This window comes from Caretta caretta, chromosome 2, assembly GCF_965140235.1.
Source record: "Caretta caretta isolate rCarCar2 chromosome 2, rCarCar1.hap1, whole genome shotgun sequence".
Lineage (NCBI taxonomy): Eukaryota > Metazoa > Chordata > Testudines > Cheloniidae > Caretta > Caretta caretta.
In genome coordinates, this window is record NC_134207.1 from 198,403,809 (window position 1) to 198,428,873 (window position 25,065).

Genomic DNA, 25,065 nt, shown 5'->3' on the forward strand with positions numbered 1-25,065 from the left:
CTAGACTGCCAGCAGACTGCAGTACTGGTTCCTCTCTTGACCTTTCTGGCACATTTCCTAGGCACTGGCTCTCAGTCAGCTACCCCTCTCCAAAATGGGGCTCCTCAACCCACTTGCCACAGGTCTCCAGGACCAGCACTGACCCCCCGAAATACCTCAGTTACATAAAACACCCCTCTCCCAGAACTCCACCTCAATAATGCAAAGCATCTCATTACAGTTTAACTCTGTCAGGGGCATCTAGCAGTTGTGAAGCAGTCAGCACAAACATACCCTCTTTGCACAAACTAATACCTTTATATTTTCTTATACTTAATCATGTAAAGCACAGGTCATACAAAACAAACATCTGAAATCACAATACCCCTCACTTTCTATCACACTCTTTGCTTGAGAGTCTTTGGGGAACCACAGAGGTTCTGGGGGGCCTGGGACAAAATATGAAATGGAATCCCTCCACCCTTTAAAAAAAAATCATCATGGAGACCTAAGTTCCCTCTAAGATGCGCAGCTGCCTATTAAGCCCTGTGCAGGGCCTCAGGGCTGCAGTGGGGAGAGATGCCTCTCCCCCAGCATGGACCTCCCTCAGCCCAGCCCAGCCCTACCTAAGCTGCCGCAGCTGTGGAGAAGCGCCTCCCCAAACTGCTGCGGCAAGAGGGCTGGGGAGAGTCCTCTCTCCCCACCGCAGCCCCAGGGCAGCCTGCACCCCAAACCCCTCATCCCTGGCCCCACCCCAGAGCCCCCACCCCCAGCCAAAGCCCTGACCCCCCTGCACTCCAACCCTCTGTCCCAACCCTGAACCCCCTCCCACACCCTCATTCCCAGCCCCACCCCAGAGCCCGCACCCTGAACCCCTTGACCCTATCCCCACCACATTTTGTTATGTGCACCAATACGAAGGTGATGTGTTACACATCACCTTCCTATTGGTGAATATAATAAAATTAATTCCGCACATGGACATAAAAAATTAGAGGGAACACTGATGGAGATCAAACGGGTCTCAACGGGGTGGGGGAAGGGTGGCTTGGAAATTGAGCCTGCCACCCAGTCATCCACAGCGGCGGCTTCTGTCCTACAGGGTTGGATCCGGCTCTCCACTCTAGCCATTGCAACCTAGCACAAGGGGTTGTGAGGCCACTCGGTTTTGGCCCAGGTGGGCCAAATTCGAGGGGTGTTGTGACCCTGTGAGCTAGGTCACAGTACCACTCACTCAAATTCCATGGGTTTGGGGGCCCTCTCAAATGGGAAAGGCCCAGAGAAAATTGCCTCTTTTGCCCCTACCAGGGAGGGGGGCAGGCAAGGTGTCCTTGCCTCAGCAGGCTGTTGCATGGTAGCTGGTATCTCTCCCTCAGTGAGCCTCGTCCCAACTTCTCTGACCTTGCTCTTTCCTGCCCTTCATAATGCTTCCTCTTCTAGTCCTTTTCCTCCTCCCCCGGTGTGACTCGCTATTCAAATCCACCTGGCTTCTTCTGCTCTTTTGGGTAACTTTCCACTGCTCCTTCCTTCCCACGCCCTTCAGAAGAGTTCAGCTAAAACTGAGGATGCAGCTTATCCGTTGTTAGATGTTTGCACCTAAATAGGGTCATGAATCCTAAGCATCAATCCAGTGTATCTTTCTGGTGTATACGTGGCTTAGTCAGCAATGGTTGGGTCCACAAACATATAACCACTCTGATATGGAGTATACAAACTCCCCACTAGGCCACTAGGGGTTAAGAAGCTGTTCTGGACTCAGCCAGCCCTGCCCCACCACACTGTGCAAGAAATGCATAGGGTGTAGGAGGAGTTAAAAGGGAGCAGAACAGCTCACTTGTGGGAAGACCAGGGAAGAGAAAGGATTTCTACTTTTTAGCTCCTGAGAAAAGGGCTGAGGGAAGGTGGGATCTCTCCCTCAACAACCACCTGACGGTCCCTTCCTGAGAGAAGGGAAGACCTGCTTCTGTTATACCTGGAGAGGGAGGTATTTCCCTCTTTCACCTACTAGTGCAGTTTGCGTTAATTCCTTGTGTGTTGTTTATGGATAACCCCTGAAGGGGAGAGACTTGGAACTGACCTGGCTGAAGGGCCAAGGCACGAGAGGAGGCAGCTGCGAGAGAGAGAGAGAGAGAGACAGAGAGAGACAGAGAGAGAGAGAGAGAGAGAGACAGAGAGAGAGCTGCCACACCACTCCCAGCTGTGAAGAGGCACCCAGTAGTGACTGACCTCCTTCACAGCCTCCTGTGATAGACTGAGTACTTTGGACAATAGTGGGGTGGTAGGAAGTGGCCCAGGAAGGGCAGCATTAAGTGCTCCTGGGTGTCAGACCCTTGTGTCACCCTCACAGGGCAGTGGGCTGGAGCCCGATGGAGTGAGAGGGCCCAGGCTCCCCTACATGTCGAAGGGCCTAAGCTCTGACTATTAGGCAAGACTTCCCACAAGCAAAGACCATCACACACGACACAGCAGATTTTCATATTATAACTTCACAATATCAATCAGAATTCATAAGTTGCACAAATATAGCTCCAATTAATTACCCTTGATACCAAGTACAAACCCACCTGAAACCAGTAGGTACGTATTCAGCATGCCTAAGTCTTGCCACTGCAACCATGGCTATATTACTATTGATTCTCACACTACCTCTCAAGTCAGCCGATCGGTGCTAAAGAACCCGGGCCTCAAGCCTCTATGCTGATTCTCAACTCTACATTAAGAATTTTTTAACCAAGGCTAGAACCTGGGACTCCTGATGCCACACTGCAGCACTAAAACCCAAGTCAAATCAACCATACTCAAGACTTCCTAGCTCCCTCCCAAAATGTGGCTGTTCTAGCCCTTTGACCTGTGAGCACTGTGGGAAAACTTTACAGTCCACCCTGCACATTACAACAATTTTGAACAGCCTGCCAACACATCCTGCCGGGCCACATGGAGAAAGCCCCTTTTCAAGAAGTTCTCTTGCTTGCACTTTCATTCCTGTGTCAGGAAACGGGCAGAGTTTCCGTGAGGCCCTGGTGGACATTTCAGCAATGCTGTCTGACCTGCCAAAGGCACCTAACAGAGCTTCAGATGGAGCAGGAGGCAGAGGAGTACCATCACCCAGGCAAGGCGGACTCTCTCTGTCTGATGGAGCTCACTACACTATGTATAGCTGCTGATGCCCCCTACATAGACCGACACTTCTGGCACAGGACCACAAGCACAGACTGGTGGGATCACGTTGTCACACAGACCTTGGATAACCAGCAGTGCGTTCATGACTCTTGCATGAAAAACAACAACATTTCTGGAGCTTTGCAAGTAACTTGCCCTGATCCTTCAGCATAAAGACTCATAAAGGGCACTCTTGCTGGTCCAGGAGTGGATTGCTATAGCTGTGTGGAAGCTGGCTAGCCCAGATTGCTACAGATCCATTGCAACCAGCGTGGTGTTGGAAAGTTGACTGTGGGTACAGTGGTGGCAGAGGTTTCTAAGGCAACCAGGCATGTGGTTTACCTTAAGGTGGTAGGCATAAAAGATATTCCTGAGGTAACTGCTGGCTTTGAGAGAACGGGGTTTCCAAACAGTGCTGGGGCCATTGCTGGGACTCACATGCCCATAGTTTGCTCTCCTCAAGGAGCATGAGTACATAGTCCGCAAAGGGTGCTACTCCATTGTTATGCAGGCCCTTGTGGACCACAGAGGCCAATTTATGAATGTCAAAGAGGGCTACACTGTGAAAGTTCATGATGCTCGAGTTTTCTGCCAATCGGAAGTCTACATTCGTGGACAGACTGGGACACTATTCCCATCAAATAACATTGTCATAATCTGTTACTGTCCCACACCATTATTCTGGGGAACCTGTATATACCCTTTGTCTTGGCTTATGAAACCATACCCTGATTTCAGAAGCCCTGGTAAAAGACAGGTTAATTACACTCTCAGCAGGTGTAGAATGGCTATTGAATGTGGTTTTGAAGACTGAAATCCTGTTGGAGATGTTTACAGACCTGTTTGGATGCCAGTGTCATCAATGCTGTCCTCATTATTGTGGCTTGCTGTGCTCTTCACAGTCTTTGACATGCCCAAATGGACCAATGACAATGAGGGGGCCGCTGAATCAGTGCACTCAGCAACAAAGTGCAGCTACCATACCCTGTCCGAAGTTTGCTCTGGGACCAGTTTTAGCAACAGAGTGACTTCATCCTCCTCAGTGCGTGAGGCTGTTTCCCATCAGTCCCTATGCTGGATTCTAGGGACAGCAGGGCACAAGATGATGAGTTGCTCGAGGTATGGTTCTGGTCCCTGGTTTTCTGGTACTCACTGTTAAGCCACTTAAACTGCTCTCGGCATTGGTCACCAGTCTGGTAAATTTACAAAGATGCCAATTGCTTTGCTACTTGCTGGTATGCGTAGTCATTCTTGGTACTCTTACTAAAGTCCACAGTTTGCTGAACTTGCACCAGAGATTCACCCAAATCTGGCTGTGCTCCTGTGACAAAAAAGCAGCATGTTTTGCAAAAGGCTTGTTCTGGTCAGTCTCCATTGCAAATGCAGAAGACTCTCCGACGGTGCACTTGCAGATAGGTAGTTAGAAGAGAATGGAAGGGTTAACGCTGACTCCCTGAGCTGCTGCTGCACACGAAGGGGGGTTGCCTCCATTTTCACTTGAATTGATTGAATTGAGATTCTTGGGATAGAGAGGACAAAGGAAGTTGGCCTTTTGGATTTGGGGATACTTTTGGAGGACTCCCAGGACCCAAGTCAAGCTGTGCTGTGACTAAACTGCAAAGCAATAGGGCTGGAACCCTGGGTTCCAGCTTGAGTTGGCCGCAGATCCTCCACCCTGAAGGGTCCTAGGACCCCAGGTCTCATCCTGAGATGTGTGTGTGTAGACGGAAGGAGGGTTCAGGCTCAAGCCTGAGCCCAAGCTTTCACTGCAGTGTAGATACCCTTTGATTCACTTCATTAACGACTGAAATGCAGTGGAGTTTAGGGGTCAAAAGCTGACAGCATGCAGCAACACAGCACAACAGTTCAGGGTGTGGTGGGGGTGAGTAAAGAAACCAGTAGGAGAGCACTTCAATCTCCCTGGACACTCAACAACATACTTAAAAGTGGCCATTCTTCCACACAAAAAACTTCAAAAACAGACTTTAACGAGAAACTGCAGAACTGGAATTAATTTGCGAACTTGACACGATCAAATTAGGCCTGAATAAAGACTGGGAGTGGCTGGGTCACTACAAAAAAGTAATTTTCCCTCTGTTGATCCTCACACCTTCTTGTCAACTGTTGGAAATGGGCCACATCCACCCTGACTGAATTGACCTCATTAGCACTGACCTCCCACTTGGTAAGGCAACTCCCATCTTTTAATGTGCTGTATATTTATACCTGCCTACTATATTTTTTACTCCATACATCTGATGAAGTGGATTTTAGCCCACAAAAGCTTACGCCCAAATAAATTCATTAGTCTCTAAGGTGCCACAAGGACTCCTCGTTGTTTTTCCCTTAAACATAGTCTTTGATCCTTAAGCTGCATACCCAGGCTGAAGAACATCTGACCCTTTCCCACAGCCACGTGTCTGTATACAATTCATTGTTCTTGTGTATGGGCTGGTAGTTAACAGACAGACAATCACAGCTGATGATCCTAGATTGCTCTGTCACAGCTTCTAACACATACCCAAGGAAAAGGCCATCAATACCCCACTACAAAATGAATGCACTAATCCACAAGGGAGGTTGCAATACAACGTAAGGGTCACACTCCAAAATGAAGGTTACAATACAAAGCGGAGCTCCTGAAACAAAACAGCGCTCTAAAAACAAACAGGGGTTCGTAATCTGATACAGACATATCCCACTCTGTCACAGTACCAACATCAAGGCATACTGTCACCACCATGAACACACTGCAACCTTGGGCACACATTCCAGAGCTAGGATCCACATCCACTAAAACACTGGAATTTCCAGCATACCAATGCAACACCTATGCTACTTGTGTACAGTCGGGGTATCTATCTTTCAATCTAATGTGACAATGTTTTTTAATCACCGCACTATTTCCTATATCCTTATAGTACGATCAGGAGCATATTATACAGTGTTCTCCAATATTCACAAAATAAAGACTGGAAAATAAAGAAAGGTTTCAGGTTTTCTTTTAAAGTGCATTGCCAACCTGGCACCAAGGGGGAAAAAGCCAAGTACATTTATTTTACACTTAATTTTTTAAAAATCTGAATGCTATACTGGATACGCTCACCATTAATTTCCTTATTCCAGGCAAATTCTTTCTTCCAAAACACCTTTTTATAGTTCTTTACTAAATTATTACATTTTCTCCTGACTATTCAAATCAAGCCAATTATTTTCAAAGCCAGTTTAGATACATTTACTGAAGTGTTTGTCATAGTAAAAAAATACCAATCTAAAGAATAATAAAATGGAAATACAGGGGCCAATCTCTCAGACTTTAATGGAACTACTTGCAGTAGCAAGCTCTTTGTCAAAGGATATTTGTATGTTTGGACTCGTAAAGAGAACTACAGTACAGTGTAATAATAAGGTTTATATCTGAGAATAGTAAACTTGATATAGCAACAATACTGCTACTAAAGCCCACCTGATCATAGCCATCAAATTTCTTCTCCCAGAAACCACATATCGTGCATGGTAAAAAGAGCTTTCTATCACAGTAGTCAACCCAAGTTTACTAATATTGACTGAGGCTTTGTTTTTGTTTTTTAAATCAAGTAAACCCAGCATCACTGATTACATCAAATGTGTGTTACCTCTTGATAGTGTGATGGCAAAGACAGGGAAACTGTGGAGTATCCCAGAAAATGGGTACATGGAAATGAAATGCTGAACCACTGTCTGACTGAGAAGTCTCCCTGTCATCCCACAAATTAGTATTATCGTAACAAACCAGCAACCAAAGGCTCCAAACAGGAAAGAACAAAAACAGACAAACTGAAATCAGTATGCTGCTGAAAGCTGTCTTAGCTCTTTCACATGACTATCATTTTTGCATTTTAAATAAATATCTAGCATGCATTCCACTTCAGAAAGAATATATAGCACCTTTCACAAAAGAGGTGTTTATTAATGAATAGTAATAATAATATCAACAGCAATCTTCAGCTATACATCTTGAAATGCTTTTAAAAGAAAGGTGTTACCAATATTCCCATTTTAAATGGGGAAATGGAGGTGCAGAAGAGTTAAGTGACTTCACACAGGAAGTAAGGTGTAGAGCAGACTCTAGGGATCCAATTCTGCAGACATTTATGCACATGTCTAATTTTACTACTGTGAGTAATCCCATTAAAATCAACAGGCCAACAGAAAAGTTTCCACAATTTGTTTTTAAAAATCCCATTAAAATTATGTTTTAAATGTACTTCTCTGGAGTATTTGATACCCAAATATTACAGCATTAAGAATTTGAAACTGATTATAAACAGAAGTGAAACTGACTGTGCTAATTTTCATTGTCCCAACAGAGAAATAAAAAGGAAAACAAAAAAAGTGACCTGTAAACTGCATTTCAATTTTATCTTTTATTAATCTAGTGTAATATATACTTACATAATATATGATTTTTAATTTCAAAGTAACCTAAATGATTAAAAAAAATCTTATGTTAGAGTTCTCTTTCCAATATACAATAACTAGTCTGTACCCTTCCTAAAGAATCCAAGTATAGGATAATTCATAAAAGCAATGAGGATTCTGTTTCTTTTTAACATAATGTCCCCTATCAAGCTCAACCATATACATTAATTTGAATGTCAAATATCTATACTCTTTGCTAAATGCCATACTTGGCCTTTAAGTAATTCTTTTAGTTTATGCATAAAACTTAATTAAAATGATTTTGAGGGGGAAAGGCTGCAATATGCCCAAGCAATCTGCATATATGTACGCTCCAGTTTAAAAAATTAAGACTCTTTCATGTGTCCCATTAGCCCCAATAAAAACACATTAATGGCTCAATCCCACAAGCACAGCTGTGAAGCACTGAGTGCTCTCAACTCCCACTATCTTTACACACAAAACCACTTTCAGTCACTTTCACAAATATACCCAAATTGGACCAAATCCTTTTTGATTAAAGTATTTCCACTGAAGACAATGGAAATACTTGAATGCAACTTCACTGCAACCTTGACGTAACAGTATTGTAAACTGTTTTACCGTATATTCATTGGTTTCAGAGTAGCAGCCGTGTTAGTCTGTATCCGCAAAAAGAAAAGGAGTACTTGTGGCACCTTAGAGACTAACAAATTTATTTGAGCATAAGCTTTCGTGACCTACAAATTATGCTCAAATAAATTTGTTAGTCTCTAAGGTGCCACAAGTACTCCTTTTCTTTTTGCGTATATTCACAGTAAGTGCTGATGAAGATATATTTTTGTGGATATTGTTAAAACTATCTTTAAGATGTCCTGCTACTAGGGCATGTCACTTTTAAAAATACATATCCCACTAACTGAGTTATGTGACCAACAGTAACTATAAGCAGAAATGTGACTCGACCCCCGACAGCAGAACATTCTGTCAGCCTTCCACAACATGACTGAAATGTGGGCCATCTGTTACTGTGGAAGTACTTCAATATGAGTAAATAAGATAACATTCTCCAGATTAAAACCTCTATGCATCTTTTCTTACTTTTCTTTTTCCACCCATCTTTTTCCATGCAGTTTCTTTCTACTACTTTTTTCTTTTTCAACTTTTTTATCTCTGGTCTCTTGCTGTTGGGGCTCTTTCATTCTGTTTCTTTGTTTATCCTTCCTTAATTAATACTTTGTTTTCTTAGCTATTTTCAGGCCACAATAGCATCCCATTTTCATGTTGTCTCTCACTTTTCTCTGTTGTCTCTATCACCTTTCTTCCTATTTCCTGCTGTCTCCTTCTTGCTCCACTTCTCCCTGACCCAGCCACGACCTTATCCCTTGTATCTACATCTTTCACTTCAATTTAGCTGGCTGAGGTGTACTCTACATTTCTCCTAGGGCCTTGTCTAGACTAAAATAAATGGTGTATTTTGTTTGTTTGTTTAACGTTAACACATTTTTTAAAAACTCATGTTTAACATACAACTTGCTCTGGCCACATGTGTTATGTACTTGAAGTGAACCTTAAGTAGGAGCCTAGAGTGGACCTCGGCCAGATAACATTTTTTACCTCAGTTAACACAAACCTATACTAAGGAAAGGACATGCTATATCTATATCTCTGGAACTTATATGGCCCCCCATTACAGTAGCACCTCAGCACATTGCAATCTTGAATGTATTTTAGCCTCACAACCTCTGTGTGGTAGGAAGTACTATTATCCCCATTTTACAGACAGCGATCTGAGGCATACAAAGATGAACTATGGAAGTACTGCAATATGAGTAAATAAGGTAACATTCTCCAGATTAAGTCAGCGGCACTGCTATGGGTACCCGCATGGCCCCACAGTATGCCATTTTTATGGCTGACTTAGAACAACACTTCCTCAGCTCTCATCCCCTAATGTCCCTACTCTACTTGCGCTACACTGATGACATCTTCATCATCTGGACCCATGGAAAAGAAGCCCTTGAGGAATTCCACCATGATTTCAACAATTTCCATCCCACCATCAACCTCAGCCTAGACCAATCCACACAAGCGGTCCATTTCCTGGACACTACTGTGCTAATAAGTGATGGTCACATAAACACCACCCTATACCGAAAACCTACTGACCACTATACTTACCTGCATGCCTCCAGCTTCCATCCAGGCCACACCACACGATCCACTGTCTACAGCCAAGCTCTAAGATACAACCGCATTTGCTCCAACCCCTCAGACAGAGACAAACACCTACAAGATCTCTATCAAGCATTCTTAAAACTACAGTACCCACCTGCTGAAGTGAAAAAACAGACTGACAGAGTACCCAGAAGTCACCTACTACAGGACAGGCCCAACAAAGAAAATAACAGAAAGCCACTAGCTGTCACTGTCAGCCCCCAATTAAAACCGCTCCAGCACATCATCAAAGATTTACCACCTATCTTGAAAAATGATCCCTCATTCTCACAGAGCTTGGGAGACAGGCCAGTCCTCGCTTACAGACAGCCCCGAACCTGAAGCAAATACTCACCAGCAACCACACACCACACAACAAAAACACTAACTCAGGAACCTATCCTTGCAACAAAGCCCGATGCCAACTCTGTCCACATATTTATTCAAGTGACACCATCATAGGACCTAATCACATTAGCCACGCCATCAGGAGCTCGTTCACCTGTACATCTACCAATGTAAATTGGCCAAACCGGACAGTCGCTATATAAAAGAATAAATGGACACAAATCTGACATCAGGAATCATAACATTCAAAACCCGGTAGTAGAACACTTCAACCTCTCTGGCCACTCAGTAAAAGATTTAAGGGTGGCAATTTTGCATCAGAAAAGCTTCAAAAACAGACCCCAACGAGAAACTGCTGAGCTTGAACTAATATGCAAACTAGATACCATTAACTTGGGTTTGAATAGGGACTGGGAGTGGCTGGATCATTACACATATTGAATCTATTTCCTTAAGTTAAGTAACCTCATACCTTCTTGTCAACCGTCTAAATGGGCCATCTTGATTATCACTACAAAAGTTTTTTTTTCCTCCTGCTGCTAATAGCTCATCTTAACTAAATAGCGTCTCACAGTTTGTATACTAACTTCCAACTTATCTGTATGTATATATCTTACGATATGTTCCATTCTATGCATCCGATGAAGTGGGATGTAGCCCACGAAAGCTTATGCTCTAATAAATTTGTTAGTCTCTAAAGTGCCACAAATCCTCATTTTCTTTTTACAAGTACTCCTGTTCTTTTTAAAGATGAACTAACTTGCCCAAAGTCACAAAAGAAGTCAGTGGTGGGGCAGGAAACTGCAGCCAGAACTCCGGGCTTGTACCCTAACCACTAGACCATTGTTCCTCTCTAAGGATTAGATATAGTGTAATAGGGTCATAACCTCTTTTCCCAAACTAGACAACCCCTGTGATGTCTCTCACTTCCCCTTTCCTTTATCTTCTATTGCCGCGTCCCTTCCCCATCCAGAGACAGAACAGCCATTTTACTTTGGCTATGGCCTTTTCCTTGGCAACAGAATACAGAACTCTGGAGTTGTGCCCACCCTTACAGTGAAAGAGTTTTCCCATGTCCACTTTTGAAATCAGTGTGAAAATAAACCAAGCTATAATCTCTACTTGATGTAAATATGCAAAAGACCATTTAAATATCAGGGAGACAAGAACAGAAAAGAAAAAAGCTGATAGAGCCTGGAATTTTGTATGTGAACTAGCAGCAAATGCTGTGCATTTCAAGTTCAACCTAAGTCCCCACATAAAATATGCTTGTAGTCCAAGTCAATGGATACAGTACAGAAGTCTACAATGCAAATCACCAACTATACTTACAGACAACTATTACATTCACAAATCCTCATGAATCAACAGTATGCACCTTAATCATTGTTAAATAAAGGAGAGCCTTCCTTATGCTGGGTTTGACAATTACTACTTGTGTAATGAAGAGCCGAAAAAGTATTGTGGGAAAACTGATATTGCATCTGATTGAATGTATGTTTTGTTTTGGATGAGTTCATGTATGTGCTGCACATCCAAGAACAACCTTCACAAAGTGGCCACAAAAATGAAGAAAGAAGAAGAAATAATTTACTTTATCTAATACACTGGACTAAAGCCAACAAAATAGAGACTCAGAATCACCAGAAAAAAAGACCTCCAAATTCATTAGTGTTCTACCTATGATGTACAGTATTATGTTTAAATACTACCACACAAACATTCATGTATGTGTTTACAAGTTAGCCATTATTTTTAAAAAATGTTTATTAAATTAGTTAGTGGATTTCTTTAATTTCTTGCACGTAGTATCTGTGGACATGCTGACTTTTGGTTCACACAAGAGCACAAATGTCCTACCAAAGCTGTATGTTCCACAAGTAATTTTTTTAAAATATCAGAGCTTGTTTGGTAAAACTGTTCAAGGAGGCCAGAGTAAGTGACTACAAACTCCCTGAACTCTATTAATTCATTCTTGGTTCAAAGCAAAATATTTAATCATGGTGTTTGAGAATCATACTATCATTTTAAAAATCAGAGTCCTTTCTTCCTTTTGACATTTTGTTTTATGAGTTTTATAGCTACAGACAAATATGAATTGCACTGCAAGACATTTGCTTTACATTTACTAACTGATTATACTGGGAAAAACAAAACGTATAAAGTATACATGTGTATCAACAGTGGAACACAAATGAAGTTTCTTTCTAAAATGGGAACTGATCCAAAGTCCATTGAAGTCAATGAAGCTGACTTCAGTGGGCTACAGATCAGCCCATAATAAACAGATACATTATCGTATTTAAAATCATGTATATACCTTTAACCGATTCTAAAAATAATACCACTAACTGTTGTTCCTCTCACTACATGAGGCAGTTAGTGATAACTAATGTTTTCAAACATTTTGCATCTTCTTTTCATTCTCAATTAGAAGGTTTAGAATCTTTCCGAATTTACTGATAGTGAGATAAATCCTGCATGCTTTGTTTACAGAAGTGATCCCACGTAAGTCAATGGGACCAACTACATAATTTGGTGCCTTGATTACTTAAATCCAGCAAGACCATTTTATATTACATTTCTCTTGGTTCAAACATCAATGTAGACGCTGACCACAGTCATCTTTAATTTCTAAATTTCAATTCTACAGTTTTGAGGTTGTTTCTTGAATTGACAAGCTATTTGAGCTTGCTCCTGATTGCCCCTGAAGTCACTGGCGATCTACTATAACTTCAATGGGAGCACAGAACAGTACAGTTGGAATAGCTCAAAGTCTAGTGCTGTGTTTCCTTTTTGGTTTCTAAATTAAATGACCAAGATAATATATGTATAACTAAACCAAAGTAAGTATATACAAGCCTTGATCTTTCTCCCTTTAATATCAATGGCAAACCTCACATTGACTTCTGTGGTTTCGGACAGGGCCCTCCCTATGAATACATTCTTATTTCTTGCTAATGAAATGTCTTGTTTTTCCATTAGTCTCCCATTTGAGGCAAATCATGTGGCTTAAGAGTAAATATTTCTCACTGTCAAGAAAGCTACAGACAGGATATTTCTGCTAGTAAACAAAAGCTCACCAAAGGCTCAATCTTATAAGGCTCTGAACACCTCCTGCAAGGTGCTAAACAGCCTCAATGCCACTAAAAAAATCAATGGAAATGAGCACCCTAAGGGTCACATCCTGCTCACATCAAAGTCAATGAAATTTTTGCAACTGACTTCACTGGGAGCAAGACTGGGTCTCAATTCTCCGACAGCAATATATGGACAAATAAGAGAAGGTAAGGACTCAGCATCAGTCTACTTGTTTCTACTTAAGTCAAATGAGAGATTTCTCAATAGTTTCAACAAAATCAGGTCCCTATTTAACACCACATCACAACTAGTTGACAACAGGCCCAATCCTTAGTCAAGTGAGTAACCCTTACTCATGTGAGTAATCCCACTGAAACGCAGGACTACCTGTGTGAATACGGGTTACAGAGTTGGTCCAATATTCCTTCAATATTACTGATACTTTGAATACGATTACGACTAAATTAGATCCTACAAAAGAAAATTAAGAAACTGAGTTACTTTGAGCATGGTGAAGGTTTCCGTGACTTAGTTTATACCATAGTTCATTATTCTAGCCTCTGTCTCCAAATCAAACTATAAAGAAACATGCAAAATGAGTTTCTTTGGTGACATTATTTAAAATATCAAAATGTAAACTATGTGAACACTCTTGTACTCTATATCAAAGGCTTCAGGAACCACTCCCAACAAGGCATAACAGGCATTTTGCAATCTGAATTTATAAATCATTAAATGATTTAACTCCAAGAAATTATTGCAGCCAATCATTTTTCGGTATTAGGATGAGATTTGTTCCATCCAAAGTTTTATACTCAAAGGTATTGTTTTCTCTTCTGGAGCACTTTTCCAAGGCTATTACTTTAAAAAACAACATCTTTTTAAAAGCAATAACCTATTTGTCATTTTTACAGATGTACAAATTGCTGTATGCTTAATTCCTTCATACCGGCCTCATATACTATTTGACCATTTTCAATTCAGTTGTGTAAATATCTGGAAAAAGAAAAGGAGTACTTGTGGCACCTTAGAGACTAACCAATAGTCTCTAAGGTGCCACAAGTACTCCTTTTCTTTTTGCGAATACAGACTAACACGGCTGTTACTCTGAAACCTGTAAATATTTGGTAAATTGATGTATTTTGTGCGCGCTATTCTTTATTTTGTAATCACGCCATATCTTCTGTCTAGTAAAAGGGGCCATTTGGCAATACTGACTGATAAAAATATCCATGCAGTTCGCACTCCAAGTTAAGAGATAATAATTCTACAAGTGTTTTATTTTGTATGGAAAGATGCCAAAAAAAGGAAAGAAAAAATACTATTGCATTTGGCATAGTATTGAGTTCCAAATTTTAAAGAAGCAGTTTTTGGATATGTACACTGTCATCAAAGCAATAACATACAGAATGGTGTTATCAAATTTTAAACATACACACAAAATTTTCCACATACTGATGCTCTCTTTACCTGCTTACTACGAGTAGCCATGAAATTTCTATCTATCTAAACATTAAGCTTTAAGGTCAGGACAGTGTCCTGCTCAGGGTAGTGCACTGCCCTATTATTTTACTGCATCATAGAGACCAGGGTACACATCAGCAAAAACTCCCGTCTCTTTCCTTGGCTTTCCTGTACAAGGGGGTACAGTGCAAAATGCAAAAAGCAAAAGAAGAAGCACCCACAAATCCCTTGGTCACTCGCTAGTAGACCCAGACTAACCCCATAGGTTAGGAAAAGGGCTCCCAGCTCAAGTGCTTAGGGGCTGGGGGTGGATCAGGAGCAGAATGCGAGACGCATGCATGGAAAGCTGCAGCTTGCAGCCTGGAGCCTTTGCAGCTCACCTGGGAGTTGCAGTTGCTGCTGCTGCAGCCCGGCCACAACCCGCTGCCATTTGTTGCTTGTGTTCTGAGGGAGCTGCAGCCCAGTCATTTAGAAACAGCCTTTCCTCATCATCATAGCCATCACCACCTGCTTCATGCTTCGTAGCAACTGGTCCTGGTAGGTTTCAAAGTGGAAAAATCCCAAGGCAACACAAACAGCTTCTTCCCATCTCTCTCTCTCTTTCTCTCTCTCTCTCTCCCCATGCACCATCCTCAGCTTCCACTGCCAGTTGCACGCGCCTCTCTCACTTCACTTTGCTCACTCATCGCCACTTGAATGCTGATCAGCTTGACACTCTGCAACCCGTGCGTGCCACCAGCTTGCAAAAAATGAAAGAAGACACGCCTTGAAAATGCTCCCTTTGCTCTAGCTCCAACGCCGGCGGTGGGGGGTACCCCTAGTTCCTGCAGCCTCCGCTCCTTTATTCAGCAACACCCCACCCTTTCAGCCCACCTACCGCCGTCGGGCCCTTCCGGGGAGTTTCCAGCCGCAGCCCCAGCTAGCTCCGGGAAGCAGCAGGCTCCGCTGAGGAGGGCTCCGGCCCGGCTGCGGCAGGGATGGCCGGGGTTCCCGCTGGAGAAGCGCGGCTGGCTAGTTCGGTGCCAGGCAGAGCGGCAGGCTGCACTAGTCGGCCAGCGGGTGTCTGACTCCACCTGCTCCGCGCCCCAGAGCCTTTCAGTCCAGGTGGTGGTGGGGGGAAGATGTGCCCTGAACACCCCCAGGACACGCTCTCCTGCCCCTCCCCCAGCCGCTGCTAGAAATGGGGGGAGGGGGCTGCCGCCCACCCACTCCCACAGCCGCGGGCTTCGCTCCTTTCCCCTCCAGCCCAACTCCCGGAGTTGCTCTCCGCGCCCCCACAGCCTCCCCCCCCCCCCCCACTTAGACAGTCACAGAGCCCTGCTGTGGCCCCCGACGCAGCCCTCAGCATCCTCCCCAGCTCACTCGGGAGCAGCCCCGGCACCGAGGGTGCAGCCCCCCCGGGCTCGCCTGGCTGCTTCTGGTGAGGACCGATCGAGCCAGCCCCGGGTTCGCCTCCGCCTCCCCCGGAGTTGGGGCAGGGCCCGGCCACATCCAATTAAGAAATAAACCAAAAGCAGCAGCGAGGGGGGAAGCGACACCCCGGGGCCAGCAGGCGCAGCGAGCCGAGCCTGCCTGCAAAAGTTCCCGGAGTTGCAATGCGCCGGCCGGGAGCGGCCCCCCGCGCGCGCTGCGTGCCCGGGGCAGGGCAAAGGACTCTCGGGCCCCGGCGGGCAGCCGGCCAGTGCAACAGGAGGCGGCGGCGGCGCCTTACCTCGCCTGAGGCGTCCGGTGCCTGCCCAGCCGCGGCTCCATAGGAGCGGCGGGGAACCGGGCTGCAAGGGCCGCAGCGCGGGCTGCCCCCGCGGCTCCCTCAGCCGGCCGAGGAGCGTGGCGGTGCGGGCAGCCGCCGCTCGGGCATCTTGGAGGGCGGGGAGCCGCCGCCGCCTGCGAGGGAGCGAGCGCTGCTGCAGAGCCCGGAGCCGGCCGGCAGGGAGGCGGCAGCGGCGATGGAGAGGAGCCTTCCTCACGGGCTGCGGGCGGCACGCGCTGCCTGTCCCCGCCTGCCACATGCCAGCGCCCGGCTGGCTTGGGGGGGGGGCGAGGGTTTGCTGTGCCAGGCTCCGGAGGGGATCGGGGTGCCAGGAGCGCCCCCTGCGGCTCCCCCTCCCCTGCGGGTCCCTAGGGCCGTGCCAGCCTCCGCCGCAGCCGGCCCCGGCTCAGGAGCGCCGGGAATCACCTCCTCCGTGTCCTCCCCTCCCCGTGGGGAGGGGAAGGGTTTCCCCGCTAACCTCTCCCAGCCGTGCAAATGCGGAGTAACTCCACGAACGGCACTCGTGTAAAAACGGTGCAAGTGACTCCGAGCCGTGTTATTCATCCCCCATTCCCGCCCGGGATGATTTTCAGTCCTGGCTCCTGAAGATGCTTTGAAGTGCACCATGGCCCATCACACGGCATACCTTACCAAAACACTAGGCATTTTTTCCTCTTGTTCGCTGTCCCCCGTAAGCACTTTATTTCTCCCTGATTTCTGCAAATTATTACTCTGGACTGTGCAATATAAACCTCATATTTGCCATGTTTGTCACAGCCCGGTTGGGAATTTTGTTGTCTGGGGCTGGTTTATTGCATCTGCCTAGAAAAGACTGAGGAAAATGCTTGTTTTGTTTGTGTTTTTAAGTAAATAAAAACACAAACAAAACACAGAATGTTAAATAAAGTAAATGGAAAAGTTTATTGGTTTGGATACCTACATTTGCTTGCCTCTAGTTTAATTATATAATTGCATTAAATGTATGTAAGCCACTGTTAGGAGGCAGGATGCTGGAGTAGATACACCATTGCTATGCCAATTCCCATGTTCCTGCTGACTAGAGGACAAGATATCCCAGGTGTTAGACCATACAAACTGGATCTTCTCTCTTCCTTCATCTGGTTATTGTACAATTTAGAGCTCACTACTGCCAAAATCTTTATATGAGTTAGCTTTTCTCATGTGAGTAGTCCCTCTGAGTTATCTGAGAAAGGCTTTGCAGGATCAAGGCTTTAGATTGTAAATTCCTTCTGTCAAAAAAACTATGGGACATAGGACTCTTCATAAGAGTAAAGTAAGCCTAATGAATTCCCCATGGGTCAGCTTTTATGTACACTAAAAGTAAATGATAAATAAGAGGGGCATTGATGGTAACTTTTCAGCTTGCATGAGCAATAAGCAATACATTCTTACATCTTCTTCACACTCTGTGCCTTCATTTATCCTTAAAAACTTGCCCAGTATAAAAATACTGGAATATGCATTCTCATTTAGAACTGTTAGATTTTGTCTACCTGATGTGCTTTGCTATCATTAAAACTAAAATGCTTTGGGGAATGGATTTCCTGGCCTATTCACAGAGGGCTATAGATCCTTTCAACCTTCTAGTCACCTCTTCAAGCTTTGTTCTAGGCAGGTAGTGCCCAAAAGTGATCATTTGATTGCACACAAAAAAAAGTTTAGGTGACTAAATGTTAAATGATTGTCAGATGTGCCAACTTTCAGTCATTTAGACGGAGGCTCACTGATTTTGGATTCGTTTTAAGACAAATCTTGAAAGTATAGAAATATCAATCAAAATTGAGAACAAACCAACCAAGAGCTTGCATACTGGGACAATTGCACCAAAATCCAACTTATGGTTACGCTTTCAGTCTCCAGGATATGGGCACCAGGACAAATGTGCAAAACACCTATTATGTATGTATTCAGTTGGAATGCCTGTTCATACTCACATCCCTGGTATTCATATCATAGACCAGTGATTCTCAACCAAGGGTCTGGGGTCCCCTGGGAGGGCCTGAGTAGGTTTCAGGCAGTCCACCAAGCAGGGCCAGTATTAGAATTGCTGTGGCCCAGGGCAGAAAGCTAAAACCCTACCTCATGGGGCTGAAGCCTGGAGTTCCAAGCCCTGCCACCCAAGGCTGAAACCAAAGCCTGAGGAATTTAGCTTCACAAGGCCCCCAATAAAAATCTAATCCTTCTAAGCCTACTTACTGTTGAACATCTTAAGCAGAAGTCCTTCATTGTAAAGAAACAAATACCTGCTCTTTGCTGGCTGAAAAGAAATAATGTTTCTTTGAATAGTAAAAACATAACTTACCAATGTGGCAGTGTCCCTTTAAAACTGAAATCCTGCCAGTCCACTGCAATCTAATTGACTTTTATGGTTTTGAAAAAAAAAATGAAGTGATGACACCTGATCCTGCAAAATTTGACACACAAGATTAGCACTCACTCATACAATTAATCCAGTCATTTGAATGGGTTTTATTTGCATGAGTAAGGACTTTTCACATGAGTCAAAATGGTCGATAATAAATTAATTAGTTCTGCTTCTTTTGAAATTTCAATTCAGTGAAAATGTTCTGACTAGCTCTACATGAGTATAAGGTTTCTCCGGGTTGCACTCCAGGACTTGCTCCTGAGAGGAGCTGAGCATTGTAACTTGAGTTGAAGTTGATGAGCATTCAGCACCTCTAGAGGAAAAAAAAAAAAGTAATTTGGGGAAATTACTACAGAGTAAGCACCAGAGCTAGCTGCTGCTAAAAATATCATATGGATTTTTAGTAGTTAAATATGGCCCAGGTCATGATCCCTCCTTTGGCTCTGTATGGAGTAGATGGAATGTGCTGTTCCTTTAGGCAGAAGAAAATACTTAATTTTAAGAACATGATCCTCAAGTTGAGCCTCTTGGGAGATTTAGTTCATTAGCTCATCAGCTAGTATGTTAATTTTATGCCATTGTTAGAGGTGAAAGGATTAATCCTCTATTAAAAAGAATACAAGTTTAATGGATAAGGAGAAGGTCATTTGGCTTCTCTCAGCACAGGAAGAAGCTGTAATACATGCTGACTTTTGCAAACAACTATAAAAATTAGAGAGGATAAAATAATAGATGATACCAGATGGTTCTTTAACTTACCTCATAAAATAATTTTGATTGCTGTTTATAAATATTCAAGGACCCAATCCTGCAAACCCTTACTCCGATGAGTAAACTTTGCTCATGTAAATACTTCACATCAACAGGACTACATGGTATTAAGGATTTTTCATGTGAATATGGGACTGCTGGATTGGTCCTTCAAAATTTATAAATATTAACCAAAATTTCACAGGGTCAATTAAGGAGCCATCTAGTACAATCTATTTCTGTTAGCCTCCCAAAAATTCATAGCTATGTGTGCAGAAGTCAGCAAATAATACAGCTTCTTCCTGTGCTAAGAGAAGCCAAATGACCTTCTCTTTATTCATTAATTTATATTCATTTTTAATAGAGGATTAATCCTTTCACTTCAAACAATGGCATAAAATTCATATTCTCGCTGATGCACTAATGAACTGAATCTTCCAACTGGCTCTAGGAACACGTTCTCAAGTACTTAGTAGTAATACCTCTTCTGCTTAAGGCCAAGATTGGGGCTCTTATGCCCCAATCCTGTACAGGTGGCAATGCAAAGTCACAGTGTTCTAGGAGGGAGCACCACAGTGATTTTGCCTAAGATGGGCACAAAAGGGTTCGATCCTACACTCCAGCGTCGGGTGCCTAAATCACCAGGTGTGGTGCCACTGCAATCTATTAAATTGCCACTTGGCTTCCGCCTAACCCTGTAGGTGCCTAAACTCACTCAGCACCTAACATTCCATTGTAACAGTTCCCTAGGGGCCTAAGTTTTTAGGCCCGGGGGCACAGGCAGTGCTGCCTCACTCTAAATGTCCAGACTCCTGTTTCCTACCTAAGCCCCAGATTGATCCACCAACTGGGAGAAGATAGGCATTCAGCTGCCTAAGTCATTTGTAGGCTGCTAGGCCTACCTGATCAGGCCCCAGTCAAAATCTGTCCAAAGGAGGAGCTGACGCTGCCCAGATAACTTCTAGCCTTTTAATAAGTCCCTTCTACCATTCTGGCAGAGAGGGTGGAATTGAACTTTGGTGTCTCACATCCCAGGCAAGAGGTCTAACCATAGGTCTAATAATGTGGACGGTGGCACCACCTCCTCTTACTCCTCCAGTCATTTTGTGTAGAGCAAGGCAGGCACCTAAGTCATTCCTGGAAGAAGCAGCTTTGCCAATTCTCCAGGTAGCAGGTTCCCATTCGTGGATCACACACAGACATAGATGCCTCCCTGCAGCCTGGACTTATGCACCTATCTCCATGAGAGGGGGCTTAGAACACACCTCTGTCATCAGCATCTCTCATTGGCTAGCTTAGTGGCTCCATGGCTAGCATGCTGGTTTTTGTGGATCCTATTCTAAGGCACCCATCTTTCCCCATTCACTAACCAGGCTTTGTGGATCACAGTGTTGTACCTGTGATTGTCTAGGTACCTAAAAGTTAAGTGCTATGACGCTCAGCATTGTAACTGCTAAGTTCTTTAATGGCTCCCACCCAATATCCCCAGGTGCTGCTTCATTTCCTAGGGCCCTGGCCTAAAAGAACAACAGACTCCATCTGCTCCATGCAGAGCCATTAAAGCAAGAACCACAGAACATTGTAATACTGGAATGCTAAAACTCCTTCTAACACTTTTAATGACAAGTAGTTATGGTGCCTGCATTGTAGCCATTTCCCCAAATAAAATGACTTGGGTGTCTGCTCCCGAGAGCTGTTCTCTAACTAGGCTCTTAACTCACAACTATAATCATGGTATCTGAGCATTCGTTTCCCTGGGAGCTACAAGTGCTCCACACTTCTCAGGACCAAACCGTTGGGCACCAACTTTCAAAACCATTCCTCTCATGTGGAGATAGTCAGAAAATGTTCATCCAATTGAAGTTTTTCCCATAAAGGAGCAATAAAAATTCCCTTGTAATATTGTCCATTTCCTAACCAGCTGTACTCAAGTGAGTGAGATTAATCCTATTGATGTTAGCAGGGGCCAGTCCTCAGATGGTGTAAGTCCTAATGGAGCTACGATAATTAACACCAACTGAGTTTCTGCCCCAGTAAGATTAATTTTGAACAAAATCCACCCTTGCAGAAGTCAGCACAAATCATCAACACCACTTAAGTCTCACTTACACCTTGTGCTGGGCTTTTGAACATGGGTTGATTCAACTCTGACTTACTAAGGACTGGGCTACTCATATAAGGGGTTATAGGATGGGACCCTAAATAATGTTTCTTTCCAATGTATCATTTGCTTCAATTTTTGCTCTCTAATGAGCACATTTGATAAGCTCTACCATTTTGAAAGATTTTGCTGTTTTCCCAAATACCCCTTATCTGTACAATGAGGATTTCACCTAAAAACCAGAAAAATCAGCACATTTGTTTGCAGGGTCCATGACATTATGGAATAGTATTTCTGTTTTAAGTATGAGAAAATCCTGAGATTTTCTATAATTAGTTAACTCTCATGGAAAAACAAAGATACTGTAAATAAGTGCTATTTCTTAGACGCCACCTATCTCAGATTTAAGAAAAACTTAGATCAGTGAAAAGAACAGGAGTACTTGTGGCACCTTAGAGACTAACAAATTTATCTGAGCATAAGATTTCGTGGGCTACAGCCGACTTCATCAGTGAAGTATCTTTTTCAGCTACGTGCTTTAAAATTACTTGAAATCAGTGTTTTGGGCTGCTTTTCAGGGATTCTTCCACTTATGTGATGAGGGCTCTATATCTTCACGAGGCATAAAACTGTGAAGCTTGTGCAAAGGATAATAATAACGGTGCCTAATTTTCAAATGCCACTGGGAGTACCATCAGGCAATCATAGACAAAATGAGTCACAAGCCCAAATAACCTACAGATCTACCAAAAAGGGAGAAACAAAACCACAGGGACACTCAAATAATGAAACTTCTTACACAAAATGTAGAAAGGAAACAAAAAAGCATCAAGGTTTGGCCACATGACTTTGGGCTTATTTGAAGGGGAAGAATATTCTAGAATGGTTTGCCTTACCTCCCATTTCTAAAGTCTATTTCAGTTCAGTTCACAGACCCTCTCCCACTGAACTCAGCTGTAGTGATGGGACACAAGGTGAAAGGAGGTCCCTCCAGCGGATTGGTCCTGTATTATTTAAAACTTTAAATAGCAAAGTTAAAACCATGAAGAATTCAGGGCCCAATACTATGAGATGTTAAGTGCTTGCTGTAAGATGCTGGGTGTCTTCATTACAGTCAATGACAGCTGAGCATGCTCAGCAGTTCAACATCTCTTGGTGACATTACTTACATCCTTTTGGGGAAGGCATTTGAATAGAGGCTGTTGTGTTTTGCTGTGGCTGCAATCTACAAGTAAATGGCAGCCCCAAATAGAGCACATTACAACGTAATAAGTAAACTCTGTCCCTGTATTCATACAGTTAGTGAATGCTATTTCTGAAAGCTTATCTACAGGATTAGAGAAGGGAAAAAACAGTTCTGATTTGTGAACTGATGCAAACAGCTACAAATACAGTGGGTCATCTACATCTGTGGTTTTCAAACTGCGGGTCATGACCCAGTAATAGGTTGAAGAACATAAGGCACTGAATCGCGAGGGCTCTGGTCAGCACTGCTGACCAGGTGGTTAAAATTCCCGTTGGCAGTGCTACCCGGCTAAGGGAGGTTGGTCCCTACCTGTTGTGACACCACACTGCACCCCAGAAGTGGCCAGCAGCAGCTGTGGCTCTTAGGCAGGGAGGCCACGGGGCTCCACACACTGCCCCCACCCCAAGCACCGGCTTCACACTCCCATTGGCTGGTTCCCGGACAATGGGAGCTGCAGGGGGCCAGTGCCTGCGGGTGATAGCCACATGGAGCTGCTTGCGTACTTCTGCCTAGGAACCGGACCTGCTGCTGGCTGCTTCCGGAGCACAGCATGGTCTGTGGTGCCAGGACAGGCAGGAAGCCTGCCTTAGCACCTCCGCTGCACTGCTGGCTGGGAGCTGCCCAAGGTAAGCTCCTGCCCCAGCCCTGAGTCCCCACCCCAAACCCTTCATCCTGACCCCACCCAGAGCCCGCACTCCCAGCCCTCCCACATCCTCAATCCCTCATTCCTGGCCCCACCCTGCAGCTCTCACCCCACACCCCAGCAGTCTGCCTCAGCCTTGAGCCTCTCCCACACCCCAAACCCCTCTTTCCCAGCTCCATTGGGTCACGGGCACCAACAATTTTCTTCAACTGGGTCGCCAGAAAAAAAAGTTTGATAACCACTGATCTACATGACTCGTTACTTCTGAATAATAGATATGTGTAAACATTGCAGAATTGTATTGGTCATTTAACACGTTAAGACACCATAAATAAGCAAATATATGAAACAAACACAAATAGTATGTAAGCCTGAAAAAAGGTTTTCTTCTTGGAAATCAAAGTGCAGGGTATGTACAATTTGATAAAGCTCAACACCACAAAACTCATTCAGTATCTTGCTTTCAGAGGGTAGAAGTCAGGCATAAATCAGCCTTCACTCAATCTGAGGTGAGGACATTATGTTAGTTTATTTTCAATACAGGTTTATTTTAAAAGTGAACCCACTTCATTTTGCTGCCTTGTCAGCCATCAGCATGATCCATGCCATTGTTAGGTACTTATTACCTCAACTGTCTGTTCCCTTCAATTTATATATTCTTTCACATGATGGTATTCAGTAGATCTAGGTTGTTTTAAACCCAAAGACAAAACAGAGGTATACGGAGGTGTCAAGGTTCCTTCCCCACTCTGAACTCTAGGGTACAGATGTGGGGACCTGCATGAAAGACCCCCTAAGCTTATTCTTACCAGCTTAGGCAAAAAGCTGCCACCAAAGTGTTACACAAAGAACAGGGGAAGTGCTCACTTGGAAACGTCTCCCTCCAAAAATATCCCCCCCCCCCCAAGCACTACACCCCCTTTCCTGGAGAAGGCTTGATAAAAATCGCCACCAATTTGCATAGGTGAACACAGACCCAAACCCTTGGATCTTAAGGGCAATGAAAAAGCAATCAGGTTCCTAAAAGAAGAATTTTAATTAAAGAAAAAGTAAAATAATCACCTCTGTAAAATCAGGATGATAAATACCTTACAGGGTAATCAGATTCAAAACATAGAGAATCCCTCTAGGCAAAACCTTAAGTTACAAAAAGACACAAACACAGGAATATACATCCCATTCAGCACAACTTATTTTATCAGCCATTTAAACAAAACAGAATCTAACGCATATCTAACTAGATTGCTTATTAACCCTTTACAGGAGTTCTGACCTGCATTCCTGCTCTGGTCCTGGCAAAAGCATCACACAGACAGAGGACCCTTTGTCGTCCCCCCCGCAGCTTTGAAAGTATCTTGTCTCCTCATTGGTCATTTTGGTCAGGTGTCAGCAAGGTTATCTCATCTTCTTAACCCTTTACAGGTGAAAGGGTTTTTCCTCTGGCCAGGAGGAATTTAAAAGTGTTACCCTTCCCTTTATATTTATGGCAGGAGGATTTTCCCAATGACAATGGCAGCTGGGT

The 25,065-nt window shown here is 43.9% G+C and overlaps 1 protein-coding gene across 13 annotated transcripts in view; it reads right to left on the reverse strand.

The window, feature by feature from the left end:
• LRRC3B (leucine rich repeat containing 3B) overlaps positions 1 to 16,789 on the reverse strand; it is a 91,129-nt gene extending 74,340 nt beyond the window's left edge. For 7 of the 13 annotated variants that reach the window (XM_048838610.2, XM_048838607.2, XM_048838609.2 and 4 more), the window contains exon 1: positions 15,048 to 15,536. The gene's annotated coding sequence lies outside the window, so the exon portion shown is untranslated. The other 6 variants (XM_048838606.2, XM_075125737.1, XM_048838598.2 and 3 more) reach the window with 5 other exon arrangements.
• Positions 16,790 to 25,065: the final 8,276 nt, after the last annotated feature.